Raw genomic sequence first — 6,000 nt, 5'->3', positions numbered from 1 at the left:
AAATTACAGCACCAGCAAACTCGCAGTCTAGCTTCCCGCCTCTTGTGGGGACTTTGGAATTCCCGCCCTTGGCTGCTTTTTATTTATTTATATATTTATTTATTATTATTTATTATTTTTTATAACTACTGGCATTTTACATCAGACTTTTTTAAATTAGGCGGCAAAATGTCTTCACCAGCAAACTGGCAGTCTAGCTTCCGCCTCCTGTGGGGACTTTGGAATTCCCGCCCTTGGCTGCTTTTTATTTATTTATATATTTATGTATTATTATTATTTATTATTTTTTATAACTACTGGCATTTTACATCAGACTTTTTTAAATTAGGCGGCAAAATTACTGCATCAGCAAACTGGCAGTCTAGCTTCCGCCTCCTGTGGGGACATTGGAAATCCAACCCTTGGCTGTCTGTGGCTACGCCCCCACACCCTGGTCTGCCATTTAGGAACCCTTATGCATTAGGCACGCCTCCTTGTGGGCTTGGTCTACCCTCCCAAAAAAAAAGACCCGGCACCACTCTAGGACTCCCATTCCACAAATGAACATCGCCACTGCTCAAGCAACACCAACCTACAGCCGCAACCACCCGCTGAACATGCCCGGACTTGCCCCTGATTGCCCAACCAACATGGCGCCCACAAGTAAGTCTCTGCTCAACCAGCCCATAACCCTAAACACCCCTAGCAGGCCCTGCTGGGTAGCTTGCAGCTAGCCCCAGCCATCCCCCTGACCACCCTTCTACGCCTATGACACACCTGCACCGCTGCCATTTCAAGGGTAGTGGGTGCACACATTACACTGGCCCCACCGCAGGGGCTGCACTTCTGGGGCCCGAACTTCCGGGGCCCGAACTTCCGGGGCGTGAATTCCGGGGGCGGGACTTCCGGGGGCGGGACTTCCGGCTCTTACGTCACTTCCGGGGGGCGGGGCACCTGTCAAAAAATGAATGGTGACGAAAGGTATCACTGTATACTACTGCTGTCATAAAGCAAATTCTGACTTGTTGAGGGGATCTCTCCCACCTTAGGTGCTAGTAGCACTGTCAACAATGTCTGCAAGCTGTCACTCACCCATACCCCATCTCCCTTGTTTGACGACTTGCACAATGTCTAGAAGCCTTCCCAACTTAATTGTCCCCACACACGTTTTCTGGAATAAACTTACATCAAGGGTACCTATAAAACGCAACTCCAGACCTCTCTTCTATTACTGAGTGCTTCTTAAATGCTCTTTAACTATGTTGCAGGAGGGGGTAGGGTGTTGGTGGGCCTCGCGGCTCTATACAGTTCTGGAACCCGCTACTATGTTCGGTACTGAGCAGGATAGCATTAAATAAAATAGTATTACTGCCCTGATGCCTACATGCTATGCAGAACGGATCCTGCGTCCTACCCAATGCCTTATTTAAGAGGCTGGACAGCTTATTGGTGTCCCTGGTGTGGGTAAGGAACCCAAGCAGGGTTCGGCTAGAGATTCTAAAACTGGACATGGCTGAGGGTGGACTAGGCCTCCCAGACCTTAAGTTGTACTACTTGGCAGAGTTACTTCAATACACAGCATTATTGTATTGTATTGTAATTGCATTTTTATAGCGCTTACTACCCCTGACGAGGCGTCGAAACGCTTTTTGGCGAGTAGCACACTACTCCGGGACCCATAGAGGATTAGTGTCGAATTAGTATAGCGAAAAATGCAAGTACATTTTAAGTGGTGGATATATTAGTCAGGTATTTGGATTCGGAAGGATAGAAGAGGAAAAAAGGTTTGTATTTATATAGCGCTTCTTATCCCTGATGGGGTCTTGAAGCGCTTTTTTTGGTGAGTAGCACGCTACTCCGAAAACCCATAAAGGATTAGTGGTGAATTAGTATGGTGAAATATGAAAGTAATTTGAGTGTGGATATTAGTCAGTTCTTTGGAGTGAGAAGGATAGCGGAGGGATAGAAGGGAAAGAAAGGTTTGCATTCATATAGCACCTGTTACCCCCGCGGGGGTGTTGAAGCGCTTTTCTGGAGAGTAGCAGGCTACTCCAGAACCCATAAAGGATTAGTGCTGAAAATTAGTATAGTGAAATATGAAGTAGTTTGAGTGGTGGATATGTAAGTCAGTTATTTGGATTGAGAAGGGTTGGGGGGGGTAAAAAAGGGAAAAAGGCTTGCATTTATATAGCGTTTGTAACCCTGATGAGGTGCTGAAACGCTTTGTTGGCGAGTAGCACGCTAATCTGGAACCCATAAAGGATTAGTGGTGAATTAGTATAGTGGAATATGGAATTAGAAAAGTGAACATGTTAGTCTGTTATTTTGATTGAAAAGGATAGTGGAGGGATAGAAGAGTGAAGGATTTCTATTTTTTAGGTCATAGCAGCAGGGGGAGGCTTTTGGATGAGTAAAAAGGGTTTTTGGAGGGGAAGAGTCAGAGGGAAGAGTTTAGAAAGGTTTGTTTTGGGGGATCGGTATAGTAAAAGAGGTGTCAGATGATGCAAGGAGGGGCAGAGTAGGAGAGAGTCAAGAAAGGGTTATTTTGGGGAACATAGTAGTGGTATGGGGTTTGGGATAAATAAGAGAGTGGGTGTAGAGGATATAATGATAGATGTATAGGGTGAGAGATAGGGTAGTGCATTGAAAAGAGTAGTAGAAAGAAGTTTGAGATGAGTCAGAAAGTTGGACTAGAAGATATATTGAGAGAAGTATAGGCTGAGAAATAGGGTAGTGCATTGGAAATACTAAATTAGAAGAAAGTGATAAATATATAGATCCATAAGTACATTGAAAGTATATAGATGCATAAAGGAGGTAAGTATATTCAGATTAAAGATATTGATAGAGGTACAGGATGAGAAATAGGGTAGTGCATTGGATATGCGGGGACGCCCTGCAGCACATTTCTAAAGGTGTCCTTCGCTCTGCCAGCCGTGAAGACAACGGCGTTTTCTTTCTCTGAACCTCTGCCCTGGTGTTTTGCTGTGTTCGTGGTGCCGTGAGGGGAACGGCGGGGTGAAGCCCTAAGAACTACATCCCCCAGCACTCCCTCACCCGGGCGCCTGCCAATCTCGTCATCAGGCAGCGCCGGGGAGGGTCAAAAGGCACGGACGAGACCCGCAGCGCGGGACGCCCTGCAGCACATTTCTAAAGGTGTCCTTCGCTCTGCCAGCCGTGAGGAGAACGGCGTTTTCTTTCTCTGAACCTCTGCCCTGGTGTTTTGCTGTGTTCGTGGTGCCGTGAGGGGAACGGCGGGGTGAAGCCCTAAGAACTACATCCCCCAGCACTCCCTCACCCGGGCGCCTGCCAATCTCGTCATCAGGCAGCGCCGGGGAGGGTCAAAAGGCACGGACGAGACCCGCAGCGCGGGACGCGCGCGGGCGGCGCCCGGGCCAAGGGCGGGCCCGTCCTTGCCCGTCACTGCCTGGAGCGGACTGGACTGGGCAATCCCTCTAACGCCACACATTCATCGCGCGAGCTAAGGTACTGTTGTCCCTCTATTCTACCAGGTCTATTGCTAGCAACACTGTCATCTGATCCTGTATATTTGCGTAGGTATTGCTACTGCTTCTGTTGTTCCAGGTCGCTTTTCAACCTACTCTTTGGACCTTATTATGCCACCAAAAGACTCCAAAGACAGGGTGGCCAATGCACGCCTTACTGGTACAATGGATCAATTTGTTACTAAGGTCAATTGTGTTATTGACCAAGAAATTATGCTCCTGGAACGCCGTGTTTCGCAGGACCTTGCAGCAGCCAGGAGGTCTTCCTTGGGCTACCTCGCTAATGCACGTTCTCCTGCACAACAAACACTAACTCTTGCAACCACTATTGGATCTGATGTGGATTTAACGGCCCAGGATTTGCCAGCCAGTGGAACAGTCGCTGCTGTTTCCGTGGAGGACCAGTCCATGGCCCTTGATTCCCTGTTATCATCCCCTCGCTTGTTGCCGACTGCCACTAGTGTAGTCCCAGAGTTTGGCACCAGGCAGCTTCGAGAACGTAACCCCGGGGCAATTCCCAAAAGCCAACAAGGGTGTCCACCCATTATTGGTGGTAAGGGCAAGTGCACTAAAAGAAAGCAAAAAGTGACAAACCAAATTGGAAAATCGAAAAAAAACCCTGATGTCCCTGAGCAACCCTTACAGGTGGTCCTATTGACAAGGCTGCTCTCCAACCACATCTATCACCAACTAGAATAATATGTCAGGATGATACCGGGAGGCTTAATGAAGTAGGCAAGGGAGGGACCTCAGATCTATCTTACATACATGATTTACTTGATGTAATCAGGTCTTCCCTTCGCCCTGTGGAGGACAGATTACTTAAAATTGAACAACATCTAGTTAGGATCGAACGCAGCCTAGGGGTTTTGACCTTCGCTCCAAACAACATCCACCAACCAGGGGCCCCAAACACACTGGTCAATTTAAGAGCAGAAAAAGACCTGGTGGTCCCCCATGTTCCATCAACAGTTCATTCCGAATGTCAACCAACAATTGTAACTAATATGCCCACTTCAGCTTTTGACCATAGGAAATCCAAGCAGCCTAGTACAACTCAGCTGAAAGAGGTTGTTAGGTCACCGACACCCAGGACCCCGAATGGGGCTAACATCCCCAACTTGCCAATAGGGTGGTACACTGGCTCAACAAAAACAGACCACTGCCATTGCACATTAGCTCCAAAATCCTCATGGTAAGAAGGGTCCCATGGGTAGGCCACCTAGCTAAGAACATAAGGGGGGACTGCATTTTAATTAACTTCAATGATCCCAAAACTGTCGAGCACATTTGTTACTGGAGATATACTACCCCAGGAACATGTATTACAGCTCTTCCCTTGACCTATTTTTATCCCCCTGGCCATTTCACGGAAGCTTGGACGCTTGTACATCGGAAAGGGAGGGGTCCCTCACTGGGGAGCTGGCCTACACCTTCATTGCCGCTAGATTTTATCCCTATGGAAAATCGATACAGCAGCCTAGAGGCTGTCAACTGACTGCAGGGTAACAAAGATATACCATTCATCCCTTCGCCTCCCCCAGGTTGTCGCACATTAGAGTCTGTTACATCTCCTGACCACCTGGGTCTGGACCTATCCACTTCATTAATGATACCTCAGAGGCCCACTATTAATCTTGACCCCCCCCAAACCCATCCCCCAAGTGCTTCTACTCCCCGGGAAATCCCCTTCAGCCTCTTTAAGCTTGTCTCCTGGAATGTAGCAGGCCTACGTAACAAGCTAAATCTTCCAGATTGGAATGAATTCATCGAGGAACATGATATATGCATGTTCCAGGAAACATGGAGTGTCGAACCACTGTACAAGCCAGGATTTTTTTTTTTTTTTATATCAGCCATCTCAATCGGCCGTGGCCGTCCCTCTGGTGGATTCATGGTATGGATTAGGGCAGCTCTTAATCTTAGGGTCACCATTGATAGCTGCTCCACGCCAGACATAATGAGGCTTACCATTAAAGGTACCAAGAGTTGTTTCTCTTGGGAACTTTTTAATGTCTATGCCCGTGGAACCCAAGGGGGTGCTAAGTCCTCCACCATCACAGCCCTCTCAGAAATCCTCTCCACTTGTCCTTCCAATTCCCTTCTCCTTGTCGCTGGCGATTTTAACTGTTCTTTTGAACCGCTCGCCACAGATGACATGTTGGGAATACACGACGAGGACACCAGATGGGGCATTCCCTTACTTTCTCTCAACCCCGTAAAAAGATGGTCCCCGGTCGTGATCCAAATTAATGCCCTAGCATTAGAATTCGGCTTAAGAGCTGCCAACGGGCGTACATCTTCTGACCTAGTGGGCGCCAATACTTTTAATAGGGTCGCCAGCCAAAGCAGAATCGATTACATATTGATCGACAGGAGGGGATGGAAATTTGTCGTTGACATGATTGTAACACCATCAATCAATAGCGACCACAACCCTCTGTCCCTCAGCATGCGGGAGATCTGGCATAGACAAGACACAACCCATTATTATGGAATGCAAATGATGACCAAG

The sequence above is a fragment of the Triturus cristatus genome, chromosome 9 (assembly GCF_964204655.1).
Source record: "Triturus cristatus chromosome 9, aTriCri1.1, whole genome shotgun sequence".
NCBI lineage: Eukaryota > Metazoa > Chordata > Amphibia > Caudata > Salamandridae > Triturus > Triturus cristatus.
The sequence above is the reverse complement of the archived record's forward strand: the minus strand, read 5'-3'. Positions refer to the sequence as shown.